The following is a 20,431-nucleotide window of genomic DNA, read 5'->3' on the forward strand; positions in this document are numbered from 1 at the left end:
TAACCATTGTCATAAAACAATATGTGTACTAACTGTTTAATGAGAAACTATTTGTTCTGTAAACCTTCATCTAAAGTACAATTAAAAAAAAAAAAAAAGAAAGAAAGGTGCTTGGCACATAAATGCCCAGTGAATGGTAGCTATTATCATTCCTAAGGTGCTTGGATCACACAGTGGTTAAGGGCTCGGCTACTAACAGAAAGGTCGGTGGTTCGAACCCACCAGCCACTCCAAGGGAGAAAGGTATGACAGTCGGCATCCATAAACATTATAGCCTCTGGCCTGTAGGGTCGCTATGAGTTGGAATACACTCAACAGCAAAGGGGATTATCATTCCTATAAGTTTTTATAAATGAGTAAAATGAACTGAGAGATGTATAGAGGTTTCTTCCCAAGTGGAGAAGCTGGGATTCAAGCCAGCTTTGCTGCATTACAAGACCTGAATCTCTGCCACCCACAATCTTTGGGGCTGGCCCACGCTGGAGACTTTTCTAGGTGCCCTTAGGAATTGTCCTAGATTTGGTGAGGTGCCCACATATCTGTAATGAGCATTGAGCAACAGCATCAGTTTCTACACAAGTCTTTGTCTTTTCAAAGCCTGCTTATAATATTAACCAGCTCCTTCCTGACAACCCACAGCCCCTACCAAAAAGGTCCAAACCCACTGTGGTCCAGTCAATGCCGACTCATAGCATCCCTATAGGGCAGGGTAGAACCGCCCCATAGGGTTTCCAAGAAGCAGCTCGTGGATTTGAACTGCTGACCTTTTGGTTAGCAGCCAAGCTCTTAACCACTGCTCCAGCAGGGCTCCCTACTGTGTAATCTGGTAAAATAACCTGTTCCCGTTGAGTCAATTTCTGACTCATAGTGACCCTATAAGACAGAGTAGAACTGCCCCATAGGGTTTACAAGGAGCACCTGCTGGATCTGAACTGCTGACCTTTTGGTTAGCAGCCTATAGCTCTTAACCACTGTGCTACCAGGGTTTCCACACTGCCAATAGTTTTATTTTATATTCAATTACTTTCACTTTAACACCATAGAATTTGTTGTCTGATGCAGTTAGATAAATGAGGAGAGATACAGGAGAGCTGAGCTGCAGTCCTAATGATAGCTGTATAATCTTGGAAAAGAGTGGCTTCATTTCCCAGAGCCTCAGTTTTCTCATCTGTTCCTCATGAGAGAGGTGGACTAGATCAGTGTTTCCTAAATTTCATTTGTTATTGGACCACTGCTACGATTCTTTGCCAAAACCGTGTACCACCTGTATTATTATTTTCTTAATATTTTATATTTACTTCCTTTTAAAATTTAAATTTGCTTAAAAATCTTTACATCATCAATGTGATGGAATAAAACATAAACAGAAAATAATGGGAGAAATAAAGACAGGGAAAATAAAACAATGTTTTTAAATCATCTAGATACTCCCACCTCTTGAAGGCTTTGACCCTGCAGTCTGATCTCTTGTTTGTTAAAATGGATGATTATTTGTTAAAATGGATGATTATTAAGTGTTAGAGAAGTGTTAAAGACAGCCTAGCACAAACTGAGACTTTCTTCTTGACATAGTCAGAGGGATTGAAAGAGAGTTGTAAGAGGGATAACTTATTTAATGCCTGTGTACCACATAAAAACACCTCTCATGTCACTAGTGGTACATGTCCCACACTTTGTGGAACTCAATGTTCCTTCCCTTTCCAAGACTCCTTCATTCTGAATGTGCTATATGTCCTTTCAGAACTCACCTCACTCCTAGAGGGGGCCTTCCTGAATTAACCGTACCCAACTCTGCAATTTCATACCAGTCTTTCTACCAATTCCTCCCTCGCTTAACAAGTTAACTTTGAACACTTGCTGGTGTCTCATCTTGCATTTTCTTTTTTCTCTTATATACACTGAGCATTTTTCATGTAACTGTCCAAGTGAGGGATGTGCAAAGGGGGACAAAAAAGGAGCAGAAGATCAGAGAACAAACATTCTTTGAGCACTTACTGTGTATCATGCAGTATGTTAAGAGCTTTAATCTTCTGATAACTCTCTGAGGTAGCTGTTATCGCCCCACTTATACGGGAGACGAAGCTTGAGCTCAGAGAGCTTAGTTCCCTACTCAGGAGCACAAGGTCAGGAAGGGACATAACCTGGATTCAGATCCTGTCTGCAGGACTCCAGGGCCTTCTATTCTTCCCTCTGCACCATGTTGTCTCCCAGGTCAGCATACCATCTCTTGAAACATTAAGCAAGTACATAATTGCTCCCAAACATTTTGAATTTCACGTATCTTTGAACTTAAACACACAGGTAATAATGTGAATGTGCACATGCATACAAGTGTGCACACACACTCATACACACACATGGAGTGACCAACATAGGATGAGCAGGATTTAATTTCTGAATTAATGACAGTAACAAAACAAAAATAACCGCCATCACTGTTTTATAAAAGCAAGGATAATTTAACATCAAAAGGAAGGTTATAATTTCAGAACAAGACTAGCTTAACAAAATGCTGAGCTATTCTTATCCTCCCCCTTCCCCTTCTCTACCCTATTTTGATGCAGACTAATGAAAACTTCCCCTCAGATCTGCTTGAATCCAGATTGGTGTTTGGAAACCCCCAGTAGATATCAACAGGATAAAATAAGGTGTTTTGGAGAGTTAAGGTAAAAAAAAGTAGGTTGGATTCAGACAGTATCACGACTGAGAATCTTAAAAAATCAAGTGATGATTGTGCCGGGCTGGGTAAAATGTGGTATCTATGGGGCCCTATCCTCTGAAGCTCTGTGAACCAGGGCTTCCAACTGGTTCTTTCAGCTTCCAGCCTCTGCTGGGAATTTCATTTCTAATAAGTTCCCAGGCAATGCTAATATTGCTGGTTAGGGATGAATTCTGAGAATCACTGGTAGAGCAGTGGTTTTCAAAATTTATTATACATAAGAATCACCTGGAGATCTTGTTAAACTGTAGGTTCTGATTCAGTATATCTGGGGTGGAAGTGCAAATTCTCAGCAGGGGTTTGAACCAGAATGAACCAGTTCAAAGCCCTGCTCTGAACCCATTCCCAGGGTCATCAGGTGTCTGCAGGACCTGACACCATCTCAGATACTTGTCTGTTAGGGCACCACCGGCACAGGACTCATAAGAACATATGATGGAATCTGTAAACTTTCCATCCATCCAGAGTGCTGATTACTTCTTATAATAGATTCAAAATGCTGTACTTCGGAAAAGACCATCCCTAAGTCTTTAAAAAAAAAAAAAAAAAAAGAAGAAACTTCGTGTTTATTTTAAATAAGTGTTATAAGAGGGAAAAAGAGATCTGAAGGCAGAAAAAAATAGATTATAATAATGCTTTTCCCTCTCTAAAATGTCTTGGGGCAATGACGACTACTTATTGTATTTTTTTCCTCTTTAAATAACTAGTTTTTTTTCCTAAGGAAATAAAACTTAAAAGCATGCTCTGCTACTTAAGTCTTGAAACTGTTACCAGCTGAGGCCCTAAAAAAAAATCTATCTTCCTTAATAAGTTTGCAAATACAACATCTTACCGGGACCCAACACAGGTTGCAGTTGTTGATTCTAATGTTAATCAAATAAAGGAGATTAAAAAGCTGGTAAATTCTCCCATAAAGAGAAAAGCTGTTACAGAACAACAAGGTGATTAAGCATTTTATGGAGCCAGGTGTGAGTGCCTCAGTTAGTTTTATTACAAATTCTTGATGTAAAGTCTTCATTTCCAGGGAAACAAATTGAGTAAATTACCTCACTTCTTCCCCTTGCTCTCTGAGCTCCCATTCCCACCCTCTGCCTGCTCATTATCAGTTAAAAGTGCTGGCCTCTTTGTGCCTAGGGACCTCCTTCTTGCAGGAGCATAAACTCCTTTCTGAACATTGCTTTGTACAGCCCCAGTGTATACCAATTTGGGAGGTAACAGCACAAACACAAGCTCGGATCATTACCTGAGGAGCGTGACCAGCGTCCAACAGATCTGTCAGCAAGGAAATTCCTTTCCCTGTTTGTTGTTGTTAGTTGCCGTGGGGTCAATGGCAACTCCATGTGTGCAGAGTAGAACTGCCCCACAGGGTTTTCAAGGCTATGACCTTTCAGAAGCAGATTGCCAGGCCTATCTTCCAAGGTGCCTCTGCATGAGTTCAAACCACCAACCTTTCTGCTAGTAGTTGAGTGCTCAACCGTTTGTGCCACCCGGAGACTCTGCTTTCCCCGTAGCTAATCACATAAAGGAAGCCAGAAGGCAAATGACTTCTACCGCCATCGTCGAAGCAAAAGTTGAATTCCCTGCCTACTGTCTTCTTCAAATAGCTAATGTTACATTAGACTGAGTCCTCCCTTTTTTTTTTAAATCCAAGAGAAACATTTCTGAAACATGCAAAGATGTTATTAGTGAAAATCCACATTGCTCACTATGTTAACTGAACTGTTTTCACTTCTAATTAAGAGATTACCATTCTATATCAACATTTCCTTCTGAAATAGGAAGCTACTCAAATTGAGTTGCCAGATAAAAATACAGGACACCCAGTTAAATTTCAGTTTCAGATAAACAACAGACACTTTTAGTATAAGTATGTCCCGAATATTGCATGGGACATACTTATACTAAAAATTTATTTGTTGTTTATCTGAAATTCAAATTTAACTAGGAATCCTGTATTATTATCTACTAGATCTGGCAACCCTGGACTCAGACCACTTCAACCATGAAAAAGAAAAGCAAGCAGTGTGAAGGCTTATAGATTCATAGGTATGGAAGCCAAAAAAACGTTAAGGTTTTCCCAGTTGAAGTCCAGAGTAATAAAAGAGATATACTTACTGTACCAGAATTTGGCTCCCCTCTTCCTTCATCATCCCTGCATTGCCAGATAGAAGCTAAGTCTTTGAGAAAGCAGATGGACAGAGGCTGACATATTCAACATGGCTCTGTTTTGACGGTTGCTTGCTATGCCTTTTTGTCTGCAAACTCTTTGTGCTTGGCTTTTTAGAAAATGCCTTCATCTAGCAAGGCATGTTCATGACACCATGTTGTGTTTATTTCCAGAGATCCACCAATCAGAGACTATCCTTTTCTGTCCCCAAATAAAATATGTTTCTAATTCTATCATGTCAGCTGTCCAACCCCCAGCAACACTTCCTGTTTATTAAAGACATAGATCCTGATCAAATGTTGTCTCCCTTTAGGTGTTTTCTCCACTCCTACCCCTCACCCTCATCAACCAGCCATGCAATGAAAAATGAGCATCTTTATAAAAAGACATTATGTTTGTGAAGGTTCCTGGGTGGCACAAACTATTTATGTTTGTCTACTAACCAAAAGGGTGGTAGTTCAAACCTACCCAACGATGCCATGGAAGATAAGGCCTGGTGGTCTGCTTCCGTAAAGACTACAGCCAAGAAAACCCTGTGGAGTGGTTCTACTTTGTAACACATGGGGTCCCCATGAGTCAGAATTAACTCGATGGTAATGAGTTTTGGTTATGTTCATGAAGTCAATTACAATAGAATATGTGTGTACTTAACTTTTTCATTAAAAAAGTATATATTCATAAAAACAAGTTTGTAAGACTGTACACCAAAATCTTCACAATGGTTATCTCTGGGTGGTGAGATTGTGGGTGATTTTACTTCTTGTATTTATTTATTTAGCCTAGATGTAACTTTAACCCCAACCCCCTTCACTATTTTAAACTCTCCAGGGCATTTCTCAGCATAGCATGACATCAGTCACTATAAACCAGAGCTTCTCAAACTTACAGTGCACAAGACTTAACCTGCTTGTGAAAATGCAGATTCCAGGCTCCCACCCTACAGACTCTAATTTAGTAAACCTGGGGTGGGGGTCCCTGAATTTGCATTTTTAATCCTTCTCTTTCTATTTAATATAGGTGGTCTATGGACCATACTTGGAGAAACACTGACTTAGAGCTTCACTGAGCATCTTCTAAAGGTGCAAATGAAGGACCCACTACTGAAACTTATTTTGGCTACAGATGCCAGAATTCAATAGTGTTTTGTTTTGATTTTAATTTATGTAACTTGCAGTCATAAATCACGTCCATTTACTTAGAGAGGAAAGTGTTTGAGTGGAAGGTCTCCCCTGGCACAGCAGCAAATAGAGATCCCCGTGTGTTCGCCAAACTCACTTCCATTTCATTCTCTGAGGTGGGAGGAAGGAGCGAGACATTCACTCCAGCTTCAAGTTTGTTCCTTATTTCTTTTGTTTTCTAGTCCTTTATTATTTTTTTTTTTTTCCTTTTTTTGGTCTCCAGTTTCACTTGCCATCAGAATGGAAAGTCTAGTGCTAAAGTTTATATGATTTCTTTTAATTTACATTTTCTTAATTGTTGTAAAAATATAGATGACACAACATTTGCCAATTCGGCATTTTTCACATATACAGTTCAGTGAGATCAAATACATCAATCATGTTTTGCTACCGTCACCAATGTCCTTTGCTAAAATTTTCCATTCCCATAAACAAAAACTCAAACCTCTTTCTATCTACCTCCCTTGCCTTTCCCCTGGCCTAGGCCACCCCCAGCTCCCACTTACAAGAGCATCTTTACTGGTTGTGCCATTGCCACTCTTGTCCTCTCTGATCCACCCTGCACACTCTGCTGGGCAAGCTTTTTAACCTGCACCTTGGAACGTGTCACTCTTCTGCTTAAAACTCCCAGTGGTTTCTTACAATGGTTGGAGTGAATACTAAACTTCTGGCCCTGGTCTATAAGGCCCTACCAAGTCAGTCTCTATTTCCTGTCACTCTTCTTTCAGTTCCTAGTACATGCAACAATTGTTTTGCAATTGTTGTTCCCTCTGCCTCTAATCCTCTTCCTTCTGATACTCTCATATTGGTTCCTTCTTATGCTTTAGGGTTTAGAAAGGCCATCCCCTAATATCACACCATTCTCTATTTCAGCTCCCTATTTATATCACTGTAATACATTATATGGAGTCCCGGGGTGGTGTAAATGGTTAAGGAACTTGGCTGCTAACTGAAAAGTTAGAGATTCGAGTCCACCCAGAGATACCCCTGAAAAATCAGCCATTGACAACCCCGTGGAGCACAGTTCTATTCTGACACACATGGGGTCGCCATGATTGAAAATCAACTCGACAGCAGCTGGTGAATATTTTACATAATTTATAATGATTTTATTTATGTTTCTGTTTACATTTTTGTTTTAGTCTGTCTCTTTCACTATAATACACCTTTTATAAGGGCAGGAACCAATGGTCTTGTTCACTACTATCTACCCTTGCCCACCACAATTTCTACAATATAGCAAGAGCTCAGTTGATCTTTATTCAACAACTGAATGAATGAATTGGCCCGCTACAGTGGTATCTTCGAGATTCAGAGAAACCACTGTGTCCATTAGCACTTGGCACCCTGCTGGACTCTCCACAAAGCTCTGACAGCCCAAATCAGACCTTCACGGCTTGGAATCTCTCTGAGGGAGAGACAGCCCCCATGGTGGCTAACTAGAAAGTGGATGAGCTGCAGCAATCTAAACGCAAGACACAAGGATATTTTCCATCTTCAGTTATGTCTGCTTTTTAATTCTGGGGCACAAACCAACAACCAAACAGAGTGATGAAAAACAGACTCATAGCTGTTCTCAAAGGCAACAACAGGCCCTAAAGCTTCAAAACAGCCGCGTAGGAGAAGGACGACGAAACTGGTCTCTGATAAAAGAGCTATCGGCTGTGGATCATCATCTGAATAAAAATCAAATGACTTAGGATCTGTCCAAAATGAAGGATGTTTTAATACTTTGTGTGTAAAAACACTGATATTTTGCTTCTTTTTTATTGAACAGATTTTATTATTTTTCGGAATCTTGTCAGCGTAATCATTTTATGGGTGGATGAAATATTCAGCTGTGCTGCTGCAGAACTTTCACAGCAATTACCTTGTGGCACTTTCACAGTAATTAGGTTTCCGCCTAAGATTTTTCCCCGGGTCTGTGTAATAAATGAAATATGACCAGAATTTAAATTTGTCAATTACAAGCAAGCTTAGTGCGTAAACACATAACAGAGCCGTGAATTTCCAAACCACAGGCTGTTGCTGGGGGGCAGATGCTCTGAAAATTAAAATGGAAATAAAACTACTGACTGGCAAGTGAAAAGCAGCCCCCAAAGAAAGCAGATCCCCCCTAACAGTCATGCATGATCCTACCCAACAACGCGAGCTCTTGATTACAAATTTTTCAGTGTGAAACTGACAACTCAAGGAGCAAACAGTAGATTTATGTTAAAATAATCTACAGAGCTCTCATCTCTTGCCCTGTCTGTGAATTCCTTGTTTCTGGAGCCCAGGCCAAAAGGCTTTTGAATATGGCAGGCCAGACAGAGCCCACTGCATTCTGTGGCCTGGTCACTGAGCTCCTCACAGATAGGGATTTGGGGACAGGGATGGTTGTCTCCCAGCATCTGCTGTTTTCGTTGACATGACTTTCATAATTGCTCCTGTGGAGCCCTCTGGCGACCATCCCTTGTAGAGGAGAATATTCTAGGAGTCTGCACTGTTGGAGACTTTGACAAATTATCTGTCTCATTAAAGCAACCACAAAACAAAAACAATTTTTTTCAAACTTTCGTCTATAAGAAGCCCTAGGTGACAAAAAAAACCCCACATTGTTTGGAAGCTTACCGAGTGCCATACATTTATTCATGTAACGGATATTTTTTGACTAGTTCTTCTGTGTTAGACACCATGCTAAGTTTTAGGCATACAGTGGTGAGCCAAAACCAGCATGTCTCTCGCTATCTTGGAACTTATAGTCTGGAGGAGGAGACAGACCCGACTCAACAAATCCCACTAATACCCATTTGTGATTAACCGACACTGAGACTATCTCCCATTCATGGCAACCCCATACACAACAAAACGAAACGCTGCCCTGTCCTGCACCATCCCCATGATCAGTTGGGGATCATACCATTGTAATCCATAGGGTTTTCATTGGCTAACTTTCAAAAGTAATTGCCAGGCCTTTCTTCCTTGTTCATCTGAATTTGGAAGTTCCGCTGAAACCTCTTCATCATCATAGCAACATGTAAGCATCCACTGACAGATGTGTGGTGGCTGTGCATGAGGTGCATTGGCCAAGAATCAAACCCAGGTCTCCCGCATGGAAGGTGAGAATTCTACCACCGAACCACCAGTGCCCCCACAAATACGTATTATAAACCAAAACCAAATCAGTTGCTGTCCAGTTGATTCCAAATGACGATGGTTTAATTAGGCACTACCAAGGAAGGGGACATGTAATGGTGGGAGATATGACACGGCTGGGACAGTTTTCAGGGAGGGCTTCCCTGAGGAAGTGACATTCAGGCTGAGATCAGGAGGAGAGAAGAGCATTCCAGGCAGAGGGAACAAAATGCTCAAGGGCCCTGCTTCAGAAGACAGCATGGCAGATGGGGGTGGAGGGGGGTTGCTGGAAGAACGACAGCAGGGCTGCAAAGTAGAGTGTGAGCAAGGGGGAGCCTAGGACAAGATGTGGCTGGAGAAGGGGGCGGGATTCAGACCATGCCAAGACCACAGAGACTGTGTTGAAGATTACACCTGTAGGAAGTCATCAAGGGGTTTTAAACAGGTGAGGGATGGGAATAGTAGTAGTTGCTATAATTGTATTTGTAGTTTGGAAAGATGATCCTGGCTTCATGATGGAGAACATATTAGGAGGGAAAAGAATAGACACAGGAAGTACAGTAAGGATTCTATTGCAGTCATTGTGTGAAAAGTGGCAGCGCCTTGTTTAAAGGAGTGGTAAAGAGATAGAAGTGAAATGAGAGAAGGGTTTAGGAGGTAGAATCAATATGGCCTTGGTGATGGATGATATATGGTGGTGGGAGGATAGGGATGTTAAGCATGGCCTAAATTATCTCATTTAATTGTTACAGCCTTGCAACATATTATTATGCCCATTTTATACATGAGGAAATTGAGGCTCAGGGAGGTGTAGTGTTGGGCTCAAGATCATTCGGCTGGGAAGTGGCTGGGCCATACGCTTTCTCCTCCACCATATTGTCTCTAAGGTTGCATGGGGCATTTACCTAGGAACTCATCTCCCCCAAGTCATCTCGATGTACGCCTTACATTCTTGAGATCACCCCAAAATGTTTGCTGTGTTTGTTTCCTGTCTGTTTCTCCCACTAGACTGAGAGCTTGTTGAGGCCTGGGATTTGGGCCTATTTGCCTCTCTTATTTCCAGTGCTCAGTCCAGTGCATGACTCAGAGTGAGAGCCAGGAAGTGTTTGTTGAGTGAATGATAAACTTTCATCGCTCGCTTAAAGAAGGGAGCCAATTAGAGGACAAAGTATGTTTTAAACAGCATTGTCACTGACCTAATTCTCTCTTGCACCAGGACCTAAAGGACTTCCAAGGAGGAGCTAGAAGTTTCTAGCAGCCTAGTTTGGTTAAAATAGCACAGGCTTTGTCATCATGTGGCTCTGGGTTTAAATCCTGGCTCCTCAATTTATAAGCTGTATACATCCTAGAGTTGTGTATCTTCTCTGAGTCTTCAGTGTCCTCATGTGTAAAATGAGGATAATTTGAATATTTATTTAATAGGGTATTTGATCATCTGTGCAAAGGGCTTGGCACATTAGTATTTAAATTCCCAGTTTTTGTAACAAAGAGGGATAAGAAATTTCATAGCTAGCCAAGGAAGTGGGTGGGGCTGGGGATATCTTTCCATTTGGCCTTAAAGTTCCTGTCGCTTACTAACTTCTCTTCCTGTGGCTTCTCTGGAATGAGGGAAAAGGAAGTTGGCTCTCTGGGGGTCCCTACTACAAGCTGACAGATGTCCCCTAAGGCAAATTTCAACAGAGAGCTCTTTATTATTATTATTCTCTGTGATTTACAGAGTGTGCCTGCAAGCCTCTGGGCACAGTTGCGGAACAGGAATGGAATTAATAAATCTCTTCTATTTTCTGCTTAATTCATGGCTCTGAGAAAAATCAAAAATGGAGATGATAGGAGAGCCTCAGCAAACAGTGTCCCAAAGCCTGGATTCTCGGGTGCATGGGCTGCGGGCAAAACACTACACAGCCAGAACTGCAGCTGAAGCAAGACAGATTTCAGACGCAGCAGAGAAGCCTGAGGAGACCCCAGAAAACAACAATTTTTCCAGTCCAAACCTGCTTGATCTAAGGAACCCAGGACTCTGGAATCATATATGCACGGGTTCAAACCCTAGCTCAACGGCTTATATCTGTAAGCGCGAGCAAGTGGCTGAGCGTCACACAGCTGGTTATTTGCAGAACTCGATTCAGATGCAAGTCTGAACTCAAGCCTGTGGTTTTAAACCAGTATATTATGTAATTTATGAGCATATCAGTTGCCGTTGAGTCGATTCTGACTTACGAAGACCCCATGTGTGTCAGACATGAACTGTGCTCCACAGGATTTTCAGCAGCTGATTTTTTGGAAGTAGATCACCAGGTTTTTCTTCCAAGATGTCTCTGGATGAACTTGAACCGTCAACCTTTCTGTTAGTAGCCAAGGGCGGAACTGTTTGTGCCACCTAGGAACTCCATTTATGAAAATATTAAGGCATAAATATTTACTTAAATATTTGCTTAAAAATTTGCTTAAATATTTCCTGCACCACTATGCATTTGTTAAAACAAATGCCTAGTACGCAAAAGGAGCTCAATAAATGCATGTTGAAAGTTGTGTTGTCTTAGATGTTTTCCCCTAAAATTCTTTTGCTTCCTCAATTCCCCACCCCAATCCTACAAGACAATTATATTGATCTTTAGAAAAGACATCTTAGAGAAATATATCTTACGACTTTCATAAATCGCCAAATTCACAAATACAAAAGTAAATATTTTAACAGCATGCTGGTTATCTCTCAAACCTCATTTCCCTCTAAAGTCACATGTTCCCTGGGTAAACCCTCACATCGGACGTTAACCACTGACTTTTTTTCTCTAACATTTTTTTTTTTAATTGTGGTAAATGTATATGTAACAAAAAAATTGCCATTTCAACACTCTTTACAGGTACAATTCAGTGACATTATGTTTATTGTGTTGTTTAACCATTACCACTATCCATTCCCAAGTTTTTCCATCACCCTAAACAGAAGCTCAGTGTCCCCTCAGCAGTGAGTTCCTATTTCCCCCTCCTGCCCACCCGAAAAAATCTGCTACCTTTGTGTCAATTCCAACTCATAGTGACCCTATAGGACAGGGTAGAACTACCCCATGGAGTTTCCAAGGAGCACCTGGCAGATTCAAACTGCCGACCCTTTGGTTAGCAGCTATAGCACTTAACCACTATACCACCAGGATTTCCTCCTGCCCACCAGCCCCTGGTAACCACTAATAAACTTTGGTCTCTATACACTTGCCTATGCTAGATATTTCATATAAGAACCCTGACTTTTTTTTCCATTGCCTGGTGGGCACTTTTCACAATAAAACATGACTTTGATCTCTTGAAATGTGCTGCTGAGTCACGTGGTGACAAAGTGTGGGGTTGGAGCTGTGGCAGGGCTCTCTTAATTCCAAGGACAGCAAGATTCAAGACGGCCCCCCCAGCAACATGTCCCCTGGCCTGTGCCACTCACTAACCTTTGGGCTTGTCCACAGCCAAAGCCAACGAACACAGGGGTGCTTGTGTAGTAAGGCCCTTGTGGGCCATTCCGTCACCAAGGCCAGGCCCAACCAACCCTCTTTCTGGCCACACACACCCTCTCCCATTTTGTTCCTGAGCTTTCAGACATTTTCAGGCTTACGACTTATCATAGTCAATTAATTATTTTTAACGTAATTTTATTTCTAGTTACAAAACCAAAACCGTCATAGAAAACGCAGAAAAGCTGTCAAAAAGAAAAACACAAAATCACCTGTAATTCCACCACTTAGGGGATATAACTGCTAACATTTTAGTGCGAAACCTTCTAGTCTTTTTTTCTCCCTATTGTACAACGTTTGAACAAGGATTATTCCTTCAAATGACCTTATGTTTAAGAAAAGTGTGAAAAAAAAAAGGCTTTATGTTACCCCTTCCAGAAAGAACCCAAGTAATCCCTATTATGTAAACTCTTTCAAAGAAACAGTCTGTTCAAAACCGTTGCTAAGTCTTTCATTGCTATAGCAATGCTTGGCTCTAGAGCGTAATAAACAACAATACTGGCTCCAGCCTCCAAACACAAGCCACCACTATCGCCCTCGGAGCTCTTCAGGGGGGCTCATTTTGCCATAGCTATTCATATAAATTAGCAGCTCTCTCCTTAGTTGCTTGGTTTTCTTTTGTTTAGTACCAACTCATGCCAGGGGGCTGGAAAAGCAATTTGGGCAATAAATTGAGATGCTGAGGGTTGGGGTCGGTTCTGCTTCGGTTGGTGGTCTTTTGGGGATCTGAGGTAAATGTATGTTCTCTTCTTCTGGTGCTTTATTTACTGGGCACACATTATGCCGTTATCTTGGGTGCCTGCCACCCAGGGCAAAGCAAGGCTAGGTTTTTGGCTTATGGGTACAATCCCATGATGGTGAAAATTCTGACAAAACCAAATTTAGTCACCCCAGGTAACTTTGAAAAACTCAAAGTACTGAGAAAATCTCACTGAGACCATTCTGGAGCTCTTTGTAATGTTATATACAGCTGTAGAATATTATAGCTGAAGGGATGAGGGCTGGAGGGAAAATGTTCTAAGTACTCTTACTGTGTATTATTTCATTTAATTCTGGCCCTATAGGCAGACAGAATTTTATTATTTTATTTATTTATTTTTCTGTTTTCTGTCCCTGGGTGGTACAAATGGTTAACACGCTCAGCTGCTAATCAAAAGAATGGCAACTCAGTTCTACCCAGAGGCACCTCAGAAGAAAGGCCTAGTGATCTACTTCCAAAAAATCAGCCATTGAAAACCCTGCGTAGCAGAGTTTTACTCTGACACACATAGGTCACCATGAGTTGGAATCAACTTGACGGCAACTGGTTAACTGATTATAGATGAAGAAGCAAAGGCTTAGAGAAGTTAAGTGACTTGCCCAAGGTCACCAAGCAGAAAGTGGTGAAGCCAGTTGCAAACCCACGCTGTCTACCTCAGAGCCTGCTCTCTTGACCCTTACGTTATAGTGCTTTTAAGGAAAGGAACAAACATGTATGGAGCACCTACTGCATGTGCAATGCGCTAGGGATTTTACATACATGCTTTACATATGCACTTTAAATGTCATGATTTGGCTGAGACCCAGAAATGAGGTGTCCCCATGTTCAGTTACCCCTTGGGGCATAGAGAAGTCTGCCTTGCTTTAAAGCCTGCGTGACTTTCTCCACACAGCAGTGTCCTGTATCTAGAAATCACTACACCTTACTCCCTGTTTTTACAAATGAAGAACCTGTGGCCTGTGAATGCTAAGTGGTTTGTCCAAAGTCATCTCTCAGCGTCCAGAGAGCACCACTCTCCAACCTGACAAGGAAGATGGAAGAGAGTTAATTTGCTCTGAGCTGGCCTGGTGTGCAAATGTTGTTGCTGTTAGTTGCCCTCCAGTCAGTTCCAACTCATAATGACCTTACATATGACAGAATGAAGCATTGCCTGGTCCTAGGCCATCTTCACCATCTTCATGATGCTTGAAGTCCATTGTTGCAGCTATTGTGTCAATCCATGCCGTTGAGGGTTTCCCTCATTTTCTTTGGCCCTCTATTTTACTAAACACAATGTCCAAGGGGTATGAAAATAGTCCCTTTTTATTCAGCCAAGTCCTAGGAATGTCTGCAAAGGCAGCTGCACGGAAAGAGCTTTGAGCTTGTGTTTAATGTGGGACTACAGTGCAGTCTTGAGCCCTTTCTGCTATGGGCCTGACTGTATCTTCTCCCTTACCTGGCTTTGTCAAGCTTTACCTCCTGGGAAATTCAGCCTGGAATTGAAGCATCCCAGGGGTGGGCAAAGGGGAGGAACAACGTTTCTGATGTTCGGTGCTATTATTACTCCCAGCCCCTGCTGGGTCACTCGGGGTGGGTGTATCTCTTCTGAAGCTCACAGTTCCTGTGAAGCAGACCTCTCCAATCAACTCTTGATCTAGGTTCCGGTAACTTCTTTCTCCCCTTGACCCTTCAGACCTACAGGTAGAAATGGTGCCCCATTGTTTTTAGACCCAAGGGCACTGCCCCATAACTTTCTACTTAATCCAAACTCTTGTCCACACCTTTGCAAACTGTTTTGTAAGCTCTCCTCAGATTACCCAATTTCTGTGTACCCTCTGCTTTCTTCTGGGACTCTGATTTACCACACCACCACCCTCGGTTATTTTCTGACTCAACATCAGGTTTATTTCCTTCCAAGTACTTATCACAATCAGTAATTGTTTCATTTAACATGTGTTTGGAGTCCCCAGGTGGTTCAGATGTTTATTGTGCTCTGTTGCTAACATGAAGGTTGGCAGTTTGACTCTACCGAGAGGTACCATGGAAGAAAGGCCTAGTGATCTGAAAAATCAGCCATTAAAAATCCTATGGAGCACAGTTCTACTCTTACATACATGGGGTCACCATGAGTTGGTGTAGACCCGACAGCAACTAGTAATGGTATTATGTATTTATTTTCTTATCTTTCTACCCACTAGAATGTGGACTTCGAGAGGACCAGGACCTTATTAAGTTAATTATCAAACATTTTCCCCTCAAGTCAGATGGCTATTTTCATAGCCCAGATGTAAGAAGGTGTTAAGACAGTTTACAGGAAGGCCTCTGGAATGACTGGTTGCAACTGAATGTGATTTTGGTGGACGCCTCCACTGAAAGTTCCCTTCTGAGTCTCCTTTTCAGAATGAGAAAAAGGTTGTATTTCAGATCACCATTTGGGCCTAATTATTATTTGCTTCTTTGAATTTGTCCTGGATAATCCCAACACCGATGATGCTAATCATCAGGACATGATTATCATCTTGACTATATCCATTCATTTCAACTAACAATGTGTGTCTACCACTCAGCATGTGCACTGGGTAGTGCCTGTGTCCACTGGGGAAGGAATCCACCCACGCAGAATGTGACCTGCCTTCACTGCCATCCAGGATTGATGCTTTCTGTTTGGCTGAGCACTTTTTGAGAATCAAGTGGAGTATCCACTCAATGGACAAAAGAAGGAAACCCCACACATGGATCCATCCAGGTAATTTAATGAAAGCTACTCAGGAGGGGCTGAGTAAAGGACTGCAAAGTCAAACTTCAGCTCCTAACCGCTCTGCTCCATTGCTGGTTGCTACTCTTTTGTATCCTTCTCAGCCCTCCTATTCCTCTGGTAACATTCTGTCTGAACTCCCTTTCATTTCGAAGAAACCAGCTGGTAAGCTCTGGTGAAAATGCCTTTTAAAATCTGTCCCAGTACAGATGCTAAGGATACTCCTCATATTACTTTCACTCCTTGTACACGTTCAGAGTTGTGAACTATTGTCAAGGATTTCCCAAAACTACATGAAGACCTTATCTGTTTGCTGAAGAATCTAAAATTTATTTTTGTTGAAGCTTATCAGCCTGGGATCCCTGATTTGTATCAATTAATCCATATAATAACTAGGCCAGGGAAGGCTCACTTGTGGCTACAGCAAGCTGAATGGAAGGACCCCAAAGATAGCCTGGCTCTGAATATAGATAAAACAGCTACTGAGCTGTTGGAAGATTCTTGGGACATGAGCAAGAGACTGTTGGAGGCTATCCCCAAAGCCTTTCCTCCACTAATTGATTGGACAAAAATTCACTCCTGCAAACAGAATAAAGACAAAAGTATTTATGAATATCAGACCCGATTGCTCCAAAAGTTTTCTGAACACTCTGAACTTTTGTTATCTGCTCCAGGCTCTTCTGGGGCTTTTAATGTTATTTTTATATCTGGCCTTAAGCCTGAAATTTCAGCCTTGGTGAAATGGCACCAACTGGACTGGGAAATGGCTCCTATTGTTAAATTAACCAATTTAGCTTACAAGCTTTCTCAGACTCTTGAGACTGAGAATGCCTCCAAAACTAACAAACTAATGGCCCGCCAGCTACAGCAATTACAATCTCCCAATCAAGAGAAAAATGCCAAACCTTCCAGCGGCACCAGGGCTAGTCTCTGTTATAATTGTAAGACACCTGACCATTGGAAGAATGAATGTTATGAATTGAAAAATAAACAAAAGATCCCCCCGCAAGATACCTCCAGGAGTAATTCAGGGACTTTCCCCTGGTGGCACTCAACTTGCAAGGGGAAACTATTGTATACATTAATGGAAACACATGCCAATTTCTAACTGACACCAGGAGACACCTTATCTGCTATATAACCACACTTGTTTACAAAAGCCCTTGCCCTGAAGTACAAAAACGTCAGAAGTGTTGGAGGGTCACTAATCAAGAACAAATGCTTAGTCATTCCCAACCTGTTCCAACATCACTTGACCCTATTGAAGATTCACTCCTCTTTTTGCTCAATCCCTGTACTCCTGTTAATCTATTAGGAAATGATCTTTTACCTAAATGGAATTGTCATTTATAATTTAATGAGAAGGGGCAAATAATATTGAGCCTACCTGATATCCCAAAGTCAGCAGAAGCAGGTTTAGAATTAGATCATATCCAAAAGGAAGAGGCCATTTGTTGCATGCAAGTGCCTGTCATGCCTCTTCAAAATCCTATTCAACCCAATCCTTTCCCTTCTGATATTTTCTCCCTAATTCCTGAAACCTTATGGGCTATTACATCCACAGATGTAGGCCAAGTTTTGTCAGCTGAACCAATTTTAAAATCCAAGTAGATTCATCTAGACCCTTGCCAAAGATCCCCCAATATCCACTTAAATGGGAAGCAAAAGAGGGACTTGCTCCCATCATTCAAGATGTCCTCTCTAAGGGTTTAATTACCCCTTATACTAGCCTTTGTAATAGTCTTGTTCTTCCAGTAAGAAAACCAAACAATAAGGGCTGGAGATTTGTTCAGGAGTTACATGCCATCAATCACATTGTGATACTTAGATTCCCAGTAGTCCGCTATGCTCATTTGTTAATTTCTAATGCCCCCTCATGGAGCTCTGGTGGTGCAGTGGTTAAGAACTCGGCTGTTAACCAAAGGGTTGGCAGTTTGAATCCACCAGCTGCTCCTTGCAAACTGTATGGGGCAGTTCTACTCTGTCCTCTAAGGTCATTATGAGTTGGAATCAACTTGAAGACAACAGGTTTGGAGCCCTGGTAGCACAGTGGTTAAGAGCTTGGCTGCTAACCAAAAAGGTTGGCAGTTTGAATTTACCAGCCATTTCTTGGAAACCCTATGAGTCAGTTCTTGACTTGACAGCAGCAGGTTTGGTTTTGTTTTTTTTTTAAATGTCCCCTCTGATGTTACCCACTTTACGATTGTGGATCTTTGCAGTGCATTTTTCAGTATTCCTGTGCACTCTGAAAGCCAATATTTTTTTACCTTTACCTGGGAAAACCAGCAATTTACCTGGACTTTAAATGCTCCAAGAGTTTACCGAATCCCCCCCACTTATTTCTCTCAAATTTTGCGTGCAGATTTGCAGCCTTTACAATTTGCCAACAAATCTACGTTATTGCAATGTGTTGATGATTTGTTGATTTGCTCAAAGCCCCAGCAAGCCTGTCTTGAAGACAGTGTAACTTAGTTAAAACATTTGGCTGATAATGGACATAAGGTCTCCAAAGAAAAATTGAAGTTAGCCCAACCTGATGTGAAATATATGGGCCACTTAATTTCTACACCAAGCATCTCTGTTGACCCTAAAAGAAAAGAGGCTGTTTTTGTTTTTCCTATACCTGAAACAAAGAAACAGCTATGAGGAATTCTAAGTCTTTGTGGTTATTGTCCGGCCTGGATTTCCAAATTTTCCCTGTTGGCTCAACCCTTATACAAATATTTGAAAGCCTCTGAGCTGGATTCATTCCAGCTTGCACCAGAAAATCAACAAGCCATAGCTTAATTGAAGGAGGCCCTGATGAACATGCCTGCTTTGAGTTTTCCTAATTAGCACTTAGATTTTTCCTTATTTGTACATGAAGTACCTGGAAATGCTTTAGGTGTCCTTACATAAAACCACAGGGGACAACAGAGACCTGTGGGCTATTACAGTCTCCAGCTTGACCCTGTGGCCAGGGGATATCCTCCCTGGCTTAGGGCTGTGACAGCTACTGCCAAACTAGTGGAAATCACTGCAGATGTAGTATTAGGACATTTTTAGATGTTTACATGCCTCATGCTGTGTCTCATTTACTTAATTTGCCCTGACAACATCTTTCTGACAGCAGAATAACCTCCTATGAGGTTCTCTTGCTGACTGCATCTAATATTAAACTACATTCCCTGGCCCGTTTTAATCCAGCCACTCTTCTCCTCACAACTAATGAACGCAACTATCCTGCTCACGATTGTCTAGACTTAACTGAACAACTCTTCACCTCTTGAAAAGACTTCAAGGAGATCCCTTTCACTAATCCTGATCTAGTTTTGTTTGTAGTTGGCTCCTATCTGAAACCTGATCCTAATAGTTCTCATTATCAAGCTGGATATGTTGTTACAACTTCTACCGAGGTGCTTGAAAGTCAGACTCTCCCTGAAGCCACTTTAGCTCAAGAAGGTGAATTAACTGCACCCACTAGAGGCTATAGAATTGCTTCTGGAAAGTCCGTTAATATTTTTTAAAGACAATAGATACTGTTTTGGAGTTGTATATGATTTTGGAATGTTATGGAAACAAAGAGGGTTTTTAAACTTCTCTGGAAGTTTTACAAAAAACAGAGCTTTAGTAGAAGACTTCCTGGACGCTTTATTGCTCCCCTCTGAAATTTATGTAATAAAGATACAAGCACAAAATGAATACCCTAGATTGTAGAAATTAGAATAACCTTGCTGATTTGGATGCCAAATGAACTGCCTCACAGATTATTTCCACATTTATGATACATAGGGGCCCTGGTGGCACAGTGATTAAGAGCTCAGCTGCTAACCAAAAGGTCAGCAGTTCACATCCACTAGCCTCTCCTTGGAAACCCTATAGGACAGTTCTACTTTGTCCTATAGGGTCACTATGAGTCAGAATCAACTCAAAGCAACAATTATGATACATAAAGACAGGGACTTCCCAAATTTACTTACTGACAATTCCAACCTTCAAGAATTGACTTTAGAAAAGCATCTAAAACACCAACAATTGGCCCAGATGGAAGAGATTGAGACATGGAAAAGGGTATGACGTGATCAAGATCCTGTTAGTAAATTATGGACTGGGCCTAATAAGAAAACCGTCTTACCTAAATTTCTGAATGTTTCCATGTTACAAGCCTTACATAAAAGTTCCCATATGGGATGAGATAAAATGATTGAACTCTTAAAAAAAAATACTGGTGGGGAAAATTTTTTTGAGGCTGCCAAACATATTGCCACACATTGCCCCAT

The sequence above is a fragment of the Trichechus manatus genome, unplaced genomic scaffold, assembly GCF_000243295.1.
Source record: "Trichechus manatus latirostris isolate Lorelei unplaced genomic scaffold, TriManLat1.0 scaffold00011, whole genome shotgun sequence".
NCBI classification, from domain to species: domain Eukaryota; kingdom Metazoa; phylum Chordata; class Mammalia; order Sirenia; family Trichechidae; genus Trichechus; species Trichechus manatus.